A 10,438-nucleotide genomic window follows, 5' to 3' on the forward strand; every position below is an offset into this window, starting at 1 on the left:
ACAGTTCAACATCTGCAAATCAATCAATATGATACACCACATTAACAAAATGAGGAATAAAAACCATATGATTATCTCAACAGATGCAGAGAAGGCTTTTGACAAGATCCAACATCCATTTATGATAAAAACTCTCAACAAAATGGGTATAGAAGGAAAGTACCTTAACACAATAAAGGCCATATGTGACAAACGCACAGCAAACATCATACTCAATGTGGAAAAACTGAAAGCCATCCCTCTTAAAACAGGGAGAAGACAAGGGTGTCCACTCCCGCCACTCTTATTCAACACAGCACTTGAGGTGCTGGCCAGAGAAATTAGGCAAAAAAAAAAAAAAAAGGAATAAAAGGAATCCAAATAGGCAATGAAGAAGTGAAACTCACTGTTTGCAGATGACATGATCTTATATATAGAAAACCCTAAAGAATCCATTGGAAAACTATTAGAAATAAGCAACAACTACAGCCAAGTTGCAGGGTACAAAATCAAGTTACAGAAATCAGTTGCATTTCTATATACCAGCAATGAACTAACAGAAAGAGAACTCAAGAAGACAATCCCATTTACAATTGCAACAAAAAGAATAACATATCTAGCAGTAAATTTAACCAAGGAAGTGAAAGACCTATACACTGAAAACTATAAGACATTATTGAAAGAAATTGAAGAAGACACAAATAAATGGAAAAATATCCCATGCTCGTGATGTTTAACATCATTAACTATCAGGGAAATGCAAATGAAAACTACAATGAGATATCACCTCACGCCCATCAGAATGGCTATAATTAACAAGACAGGAAACAACAAGTGTTGGAGAGGATGTGGAGAGAAGGGAACTCTCATACACTGCTGGTAGGAGTACAAACTGGTGCAGCCACTATGGAAAACAGTATGGCGATTCCTCAAAAAATTAAGACTAGAACTACCATGCGATCCAGCTATTCCACTACTGAGTATTTATCTAAAGAACATGAAAACATGAATGTGTAAAGATACATGCACCCTTGTGTTCATTGCAGCATTATTCACAATAGCCAAGACTTGAAAGCAACCTAAGTGCCCATCAAGGGATGAATGGATAAAGAAGATGTGGTATATATGTACAATGGAATACTACTCAGCCATAAGAAATGGTGAAATCCAGCCATTTGTGACAACATGGATGGACATTGAGGATATTATGCTAAGCAAAATAAGTCAAGGGAGAAGGTCAAGTACTGTATGATCCCACTCATTAACTAGTAGATAATAACAACAACAAGCAAACACATAGAGACAGAGACTGGATTGGTGGTTACCAGAGGGGAAGAGGGAGGGAGGAGGGTGAAAGGGATTAGGCACATGTCAGTGGTGATGGATTGTAATTATTGTTTGGGTGGTGAACATGATGTAATCTACGCAGAAATAGAAGTATAATGATGTATACCCAAAATTTATACAATGGTATAAACCAATGTTACCACCAAAAAAACACACAAAAAACACAACGCCCCCCCAACCCCAGTAAAAGCAGAATCCCAGGTCCACGCACTCTCTCTACCCTTGACCTTGCTCCATGACCCCAGGTGTTCTATGTTATGTCCAGGTCTTGTAAGTAATAAATCTTTATTTTTTCAAATTTTCCTGATGGTTATTGCTGAAGAATGCCTTGCAATTATAATAAGGACCATAAGGGATGGTCCATCCACAACATTGGTTATGGATAGGCTGACATTGGCACAAAATAATTGTAACATTAGTTGTAATGTTTGCTTTTTCATTTATGATTTTATTTATTTCAGTCTTTTCTCTTTTTTTCTAATTAATCAAACTAAATGTTTGTCAATTTTGTTTATCTTTTCAAAAAACCAACTGTTAGTTTTATTGATCTTTTGTATTGTTTTTCTGGTCTGTGTTTCATCTTTTTCCATTCTGATCTTTTTATTTTCTTCCTGCTAACTTTGGCCTTAGTTTGTTCTTCTTGCTCTTGTTCCGTGAGGTGTAGTGCTAGGTTTTATTTAATATCTTTCTTTTTTTCATAATTTAGGTGTTTATCACTATAAACTTTCCTCTCAGAACTGTTTTTGCAGCATCCCATACATCTTGGTATGTTGTGTATCCATTCTCTTTTGTTTATTTTGTTTTGCCTTTTGATTTCTTCTTTGACCCATTGGTTTTTCAGGAGTGTGTTGTTTAATTTCCACATATTTGTGACCTTTCCAGCTTTCATCCTGTTATTGATTTCTAGTTTCATACCATTGTGGTCAGAAAAGATACTTGGTATGATTTCAGTCCTCTTAAATTTACTAAGACTTGCTCTGTGTCTGATCTCATGATCTATTCTGGGGAATGTTCTGTATGCACTAGAGAGGAATATGTATTCTGCTACTGTTAAATGGAATGTTCCGTATACGTCTATTGGTATAAAGTATAGTTCAAGGTGATGTTTCCTTGTTGATTTTCTCTCTAGAAAACCTATCCATTGTTGAAAGTGGAGTGGTGAATTTCCCCTACTGTTATTGTATTGCCTATTTATGACTTCAGATCTGTTAGTATTTGCTTATTATATATAGGTCCTCCAATATTGGGTGCATATATATTTATGATTGTTATATCTTCTTGATGAATTGACCCCTTCATCACTATATGATTACTTCTTCATCTCTTGTTGCATTTATTTGCTTAATGTCTATTTTTGGATATAAATATAGCTACCCTGCTCTCTTTTGGTTTCCACTTGCACTTAGAATATCTTTCCATCCCTTCACTTTAAGCCTATATGTCTTCTTAAGGCTGAAATGTGTCTCTTGTAGGCAGCATAACTGGGTTCTTGTTTTTTTTTTTTTTTTTTTAATCCATGTATCTACTCTATGCTTTTTGAGTGGAGAACTTAATCCATTTGCATTTTGAGTGATTATTTATAAGTAAATACTTCCTAACTCCAGCTTACTGTTTTCTGGCTATTTTGTAGTTCCCTTGTTCCTTGCTTCCTCTCTTGCTGTCTTCTTTCGTGAATTGATGATTATCCATAGTGGTATGCTTTCATTCTCTTCCCTTTATCTTTTGTGAATCTATTGTAAGTTTTTGCCTTTTGTTTACTATGAGGCTTACATAAACCATCTTATAGATATGTCTATTTTTCACTGATAACATTTGACTTGGATTGCATATTCCCCCCTCTTTTTTTTTAATTTTATTTATTTATTTTTTCCCCCAAAGCCCCAGTAGATAGTTGTATGTCATAGCTGCACATCCTTCTAGTTGCTGCATGTGGGATGTGGCCTCAGCATGGCCGAAGCAGCCGTGCGTCCGTGTGCGCCCGGGATCTGAACCCAGGCCGCCAGCAGCGGAGCCCACGCACTTAACTGCTAAGCCACGGGGCCGGCCCTCTTTTTTGTTTTTGATGCCACAATTTACCCTTTTTGATATTGTGTATTCATTAACAAATTATCATAGCTAGAGTTATTTTTAATGCTTTTTTCTTCTAACCATTATACTAGAGTTAAGTGGTTAACACACCACCATATTACAGTATTAGAGTATTCTGAATTTGACTACACTTACCTTTACCAGTGTGTTGTATGTTTTTATATGTTTTCATGTTACTAATAACAATCCTTTCATTTCAGCTTGAAGAACTCATTTCAGCATTTCTTATAAGACAGGTCTAATGGTGATGAACTTCTTCAGCTTTTGTTTGCCTGGGAAAGTCTTTATCTCGCATTAATTTCTGAAGGATAACCTGGCCAGATAGAGTATCCTTGGTTGGTAATTTTTTATTTTCTTTCAGCACTTTGACTATATCACTCAGATGTAATAACAAGACTGTTAACTTCAATTTTGGAGGAGTGAGGTCAGTGGTGCACTGACAAATGTTTAAAAATCATTTCCCCAGGAAAAAAAAATGTATGTATATCTATATCTACATACATATATATATGTTTATTATAAACTTTAATGAAGTAAAGAATATGTAGCATATAATTTATAAATAATAATAAAATATAAAATACCCTATCCTCAAAAAATAATAGTAGTTCCTAATGATGGTGAGAATATGACATAAATGTATCCCTCATGTATTGTTTCTGGGTATTTAAAATGGTAAAGCCCCTCTGGAAACCAACTTGACAATTTCTTACAAAACTTATGCACTTACCATATGACCCAGAAATTGCACTCTGGGTATATATCCCAGAGAAATGAAAACTTACTTTACTCAAAACTTATACATGGAGGGCCATCCTGGTGGCGTAGCGATTAGGTGCGTCTGCTCTGCTTCGGCGGCCCACAGTTCGCAGGTTCGGATCCCGGGCACACACCAATGCACCGCTTGTCAAGCCATGCTGTGGCAGCATCCCATATAAAGTAGAGGAAGATGGGCACGGATGTTATCCCAGGGCCAATCTTCCTCAGCAAAAAGAGGAGGATTGGCATTGGATGTTAGCTCAGGGCTAATATTCCTCACACACACACACACAAAAACTTATACATGAATATTTGTAGCCATTTCACTCACAATAGCCAAACACCAGAGACAACACAAATGTCCTTAAATGGGTGGATGGATAACAGACTGGTACATCTATACTGCAGAATACTATTCAGCCATAAAATGGATAAACTATTGATACACACAACAACTTGGCAGGACTTCAGGGATATTTGTATGAGTGGGGGCGGCAGCAAATATCAAAAAGTCATCTACTGTATGATTCCATTTATATATCATTCTCAAATTGACAAAATTATAGAGATGAAGAATAGATTAGTGGTTACCATGATGTATGGGAAATTGGGTGATGGGTACAAGGGACCTCTCTGTACTGTTTTTGCAACTTCAAGTCTATAATTATTTCAAAATAGACCTTAAGAAACACATTATGTGTATCCATCTAAGGGAGTAGTATGTAGCTGTTAAAAAATAAAGTGAATAATTGTTGGCTGTGGTAATTAGTGCTATGCACCAAATATTAGTGGACTTCCCCATCACTATTGACCTTATATACAAGTGGTAAGTGTGCCCTTTTGAGGTTAAATGTGGCTATGTGGCTTGCTTTGGACAATTAAATGTTAGTAAGTACAGGATCAGAATTTTAACAACTGGTGCACAAACCACCATGTTCCTTTCTTCTAGCTGTGCTGATAGGTGATGTTTTACATGGTGGATAGGTCATCAGCCTGTGCTCTGGAATGGAGACTTGGAGCAGAGACCCTAACCAACTGTGGATAGATATAAAGTGGGATGGAGAAATAAAATTTGCTTTTGGAAGCCACTAAGATTTAAGCTTGGTTGCTACCATGTCATAGCTTGGCTTATCCTGACACAATATTAATTGACATTAAGAGTGTTATATGGGGCATAGATTTACTTGGTAAGGAGAAAGCAATTCTATATTAACACAGATAACGTATTAGTTTCCTACTGTTGCTATAACAATATACTACAAATTTAGTGGCTTAAAACAACACAAATTTATTCTCTTACAGTTTTGAAGATCACAAGTCTGAAATCAGTTTCAATCGGCTAAAGTCAAGGTGTCACCAGTACTAGTTTCTTCTGGAGATTCTTTTTTAGCTTCTAGTGTTTGCCTGTATTCCTTGGCTTGTGGTCCCTTCAAAGCACATTACTCCTATCTGTTTTCATCATCACATCACCTTTTCCCCTGCCTGACCTTCCTTCATCTCTCTTGTTAGGACTCTTGTGATTACCTTGGGCACATTCAGATAATGCAGGATAATCTCCCCATCACAAGATATTTAACAATCACATCTGAAAGGTCCCTTTTGCCACATAAGGTAACATTAACAGGTTCTGGGGTTTAGGACATGGATGTCTTTGTGGGAGCTATTATTTAGCCTACCACAGATAGTTTATTACTTGCACGAATAGCAAAAGGAAGATGAGCATGGTGTCAACTCCCTGAAATCGTTGTTCTCAGAATGATACTAAATCAATGGGAGCAGTGGGTCACTCTGTTGTTGAGGAACCAACTCCAGATAGTATCTAAGCTGTTTTAGAGTTTATAGCTGTACTTTAAGTGGGAGTGAGGTGGAAAGTCCCATGACTCACTGGAACCATGGAGACAGCTGGGAATCTATCTCATGGCAGCCTCTTACAGAGTAGGGAACCTTTTGCAAGATAGGGAGGTGGATTAGAAACAGCCTTTTGACAACTTATCACAAGACTGCCTATCTTTCCATGTTCCAGGAAAATCACAGGACATTCTGCAAAGCCTTAAATTGGATTGCAGTTTTGCCTTGCCTTTCTGGCCTATGAGAATACATGCAAGGTCACTGGGGCACCAGCACAAAGCTCTTCCCCTACAAAGAGATGTCTGAAATATGTTAAGTGAAAAAAATGTTTTGCAAGAGTAGATATATTAATATCTTGTGTTCATTAGTTGGTGGCGGTGGGGTGAACTTGCCTGAGAGGAGGACGCACTGGAACAGGCCAGAACAATAACAAGTATTTGTTAACCACCTTTTTTCTATTGAGTGCTGTTCTAGCTAAGCATTATTTCATTTGATTATCCCACAACCGCTAAGAGAAGCAGTACACATGACACAGTGGTTAAGAGTGTAGACCTTGGCACAAGACAGACATGGGTTGAATTCCCAGATCCACCACTCCTTTTAGGGAGTTAACCCCTCTAAGCACCAATTTCTAATATATAATATGGATGATATTATAATATACCTCATTGGGTACTTGTGGAGATCATGCCCATACAGTGTCTGTCACAACTACTGACACGTGGTAGGTGTTTGTAGGTGTTAGTGGTTTCTATTATGAAGAAAGTAGTATATTGTTATCCTCATTTTTGAATAAGGATACCTACATTAAGGAAGGTTATGTCACTGGCTTGAGGTCACCTGACCAGTAGGAGTAGAGAAAGGTTTCAGCATATGCCATTTCTATCTAATCATGCCAACTTGTTTCCTCTTCCACTGCCAGCCACTGTTGTTTGTGACCATGTGTTCTCTCCTTTGTACACAGGGTAGCAGAAATCAATCACTGCTGCAGCTGTAAACCTCCCTAAGGATTTTGTCTGGATTATTAAAAGGAGCCTTGGATTTGAGCTGATTCTAGAGTCTGGACCTTCTTACAGAGAATAGAGACAAGCTTATAAAGAAAAGAGGGCTAGAAAACACAAGGTGAAGTGCATTTCAATCAATAGTTATGTCATAAAGTCAGGGCACAAAGCAAAGTCATGGATACAAAAATGAGCCTTAAGTAAAGTTTCTTGAATTACTCTTAGCATACAGTATTTGATATTTTGTGTGTACAATCCTGTGGTAAGGAAGCAGAAGTTTCACAAACTCTTATAGTCACTATGGGACAAACAATTAGGGAGGAGACTGGCAGGCAGTTATGCTTTATTTATTTAAATTTTCAACTCTGTCTCTCTTTCTTTCTCTCTCTCCCTTTCTCTCGCAACAAAGGAAATTAAAGAAGGTAAGCTAAAGGTGTTAATGGTGTGACTCCATTGTACTTCCCATTAGTTAACAAATACCCAAGAAGAGCATGCTAGGAATGAGATTTATAGTCATCAACTATGTATGCTAGAAAGGCCCTTATATTGTATCACTTAGTCCAAACATTTAATTTTAGAGACAGGGAAACTAGCTGAGAGAGAAAATAATAAAGTCTTAATCTTTCAGTCAAATCCCCAAGTAGTGATGGGGAAACATAGAGGAGGAGGAGAGACAAGGAAGTTGCAGGGGAGGCAGGGAAGCCCTGAGACACTGCTATAGCAAAAGCACTGCTAGACTTGATCAGGGTATAGGGAGCCATGAGGACTCCTTTGGCTCACATTGAACAGGACTAAGTGAAGGACATTCCACTCGGCCTTGTTCTGATTGTTCCAAGGCTTTCAAGGGGGTTTGGAGGAGGGGTGGAGGAGAAGAGAGTGCCTCTTCTGATGTTGGAAGAGACCATGAGCTCTGAGCCTCAACCTCAAACTTACCCATGGTCTCAGAGAAGGATGGCCTTGAAAGCATTGAATCTTCTAGGTTTGTTCATATCCTTACTAGTGAGACTGATTCCACGCCTAGAAAATGGAACCAATTAGTGTCATTGACCTTGTGTAGCACTCCTCTTCCGTTGGATGGAGTAAAATTAAATATCCTAGCCCCTCTTTGAGGGAATAAATCAAATCAGGGAGGAAGAAAGTATTTGCGGCTTCCTTTCACTGGAGGACAACAGTCACCTATGAAACCCTCCAAGGTACTCTCTTCACCTCCAGGATGAAGGCAGAACACTGTGCAATGCCACACTAAGCCCTCTGATCTCAGGACACTGACTATCTCTCCAAAATCTCCCATTGGGTCTTGCTCTTCAGCCACATGAAACTGACTGGACGTAGCATGCTGTGGTTCAAGGTACTTAGAAGAGCTTCCTCCCTCTCCTTCCTAAACTAACTCCAACTTATTCTGGAAAACCCTAAATCAGCAGTCCCTTCTCCAAGGAATTCTTTGTTGAACCTCAAGAGGGAGAGAGATTATGTCTTTTTCTGCCCTCCTAAATTATCAAAAGTACATAAGACTACCAAAGGCCCCAATGACAGCGGTGTGTGTGTGTGTATGTGTTTGTGCATGTGCATGCACATGCACACAAATATATAATGGTAGAAAGTATGTTAGAACTGCCAAAAGTTCATTAATCAGCTACATAAGTTACATTAAAAAAGAATAACTTTGTTTTAGTATATTTTTAGATTTGCAGAAAAGTCACAATGATAGTACAGAGAATTCCGATTTACCCTGCACCCAGTTTTCCCTATTATTAACATCTATGGTACATTCGACACAGCTAATGAACCAATATTGGTATACAAACTAAAGTCCATACTTTATCGGGATTTCCTCAGGTTTTACCTAATGTCCTTTTTTGTTGTTGTTGTACCAGAATCCCATCTAGGACACCACATTACATTTTAGCCTTCATGTTTCCTTAGGCTCTTCTTGGCTGTGATAGTTTCTGCACTTGTTTTTCTCATCTCCTTCTGGGACACCTATAATACAGATGTTAGTATGCTTGATGTTGTCCCAGAGGTCCCTCAGACTGTCCTGTTCTTTTTAATTCTTTTTTCTTTTTAGCTTGGGTGATTTCCTCTACTCTTTCGTCCAACCTGCTGATCCGTTCTTCTGTGTCATCTAGTCTGCTGTTGATTCCCTCTAGTGAATTTTTCATTTCTGTTATTGTATTCTACAATTCTATTGGTTCTTTTTTATATTTTCCAATTCTTTGTTGAAGTTCTCACTGTGTTCATCTATTCTTCTCCCCAGATCAGTGAGCATCCTTATGACTATTAGTGTGTACTCTTTATCAGGTAGCTTGTTTATCTCTGTTTCATTTAGTTCTTTTTCTGAGGATTTGTCCTGTTCCCTTATTTAGAACATATTCTTTTGTCTCCTCATTTTGCCTACTTCTCTGTGCTTATATCTATGGATTAGGTAGGTTAGCTGTGTCTCCTGCTCTTGGAGATGTGGCCTTACATAAGAGATGCCTTATGGGACCCAGCAATGTGCTTCTCTCTCATCAGTAGTTCCAAATGCTTCAGGAGTGTCCCCTGTGTGGGCTACATGTGCTGTTCTGTTGTGATGGGGTTACTCTTGCTACAGGCACATGGTAAGCTAGGCTGTCCCCTGGGCTGGCTGGTTGTAAGGCTCAGCTGTGTGCAGCTGCTATGGTCACTTTAGTTACTTTACTGGGTGGGGCAAGCCCCAGCATGGCTGGCTAAGGTCTAATAGCACACACCTGCTGCTGTTTTGCTGTTGAGTCTGGCCCCCAGTGTGGCTGGTTGCTAGGCTCAGGGGCTCATAATTGCTGTAGGCCTCTGGCCTACAAGGCTGTTGTCAACTCTCTCAGGAGTATAGCTGGGTGGGGCCAGCCCCAGGTGTGGCAGCACACAGTCATTTCAGGTGTTGGAAGGTGGGGCAGATCCCCTGTGTGGCTGTTTGAGATGGCCAGCAGCACCAGTCTACTATAGCTGACACACCCCACTGCCCGTGGGCTCACATACCCTGCCAACACAGTCCCACCCCTTGAGCATGCCCCACCCCATTGAGGCCAACTCACTTGCCCTGCAGCAGAGGTCCCACACACCCCACCTATGCAGGCCCACAAGTTTCCTGTAGGCTTGCTGCTGGGTGGGGCCAGCCTCTAGGATAGGCTGCCTACCCTGTGTAAGCTGGATTAAATTGGTGCTCTAGTGGCCAAGGCAAACCCCTGTGCTAACAGGCCAGAGGAAGTAATCCAATGGCAGCTGCCAGTGTGTGTGTCAGCACACCTGTACCTGGTCACAATAATGGCTGCCACCAGTGTCTCAGTCCCTGGGGAGGTGGGCCCAGCCACCTCCTTCCTCTCTGAGATGCACTCAGAGCTTTTCAAGTGAATCTCTTTTACCAAAGGACCACACACTTTTCTTTCTGGTGATTTTGTGTTGCT

The sequence above is a fragment of the Diceros bicornis genome, chromosome X, assembly GCF_020826845.1.
Source record: "Diceros bicornis minor isolate mBicDic1 chromosome X, mDicBic1.mat.cur, whole genome shotgun sequence".
NCBI classification, from domain to species: domain Eukaryota; kingdom Metazoa; phylum Chordata; class Mammalia; order Perissodactyla; family Rhinocerotidae; genus Diceros; species Diceros bicornis.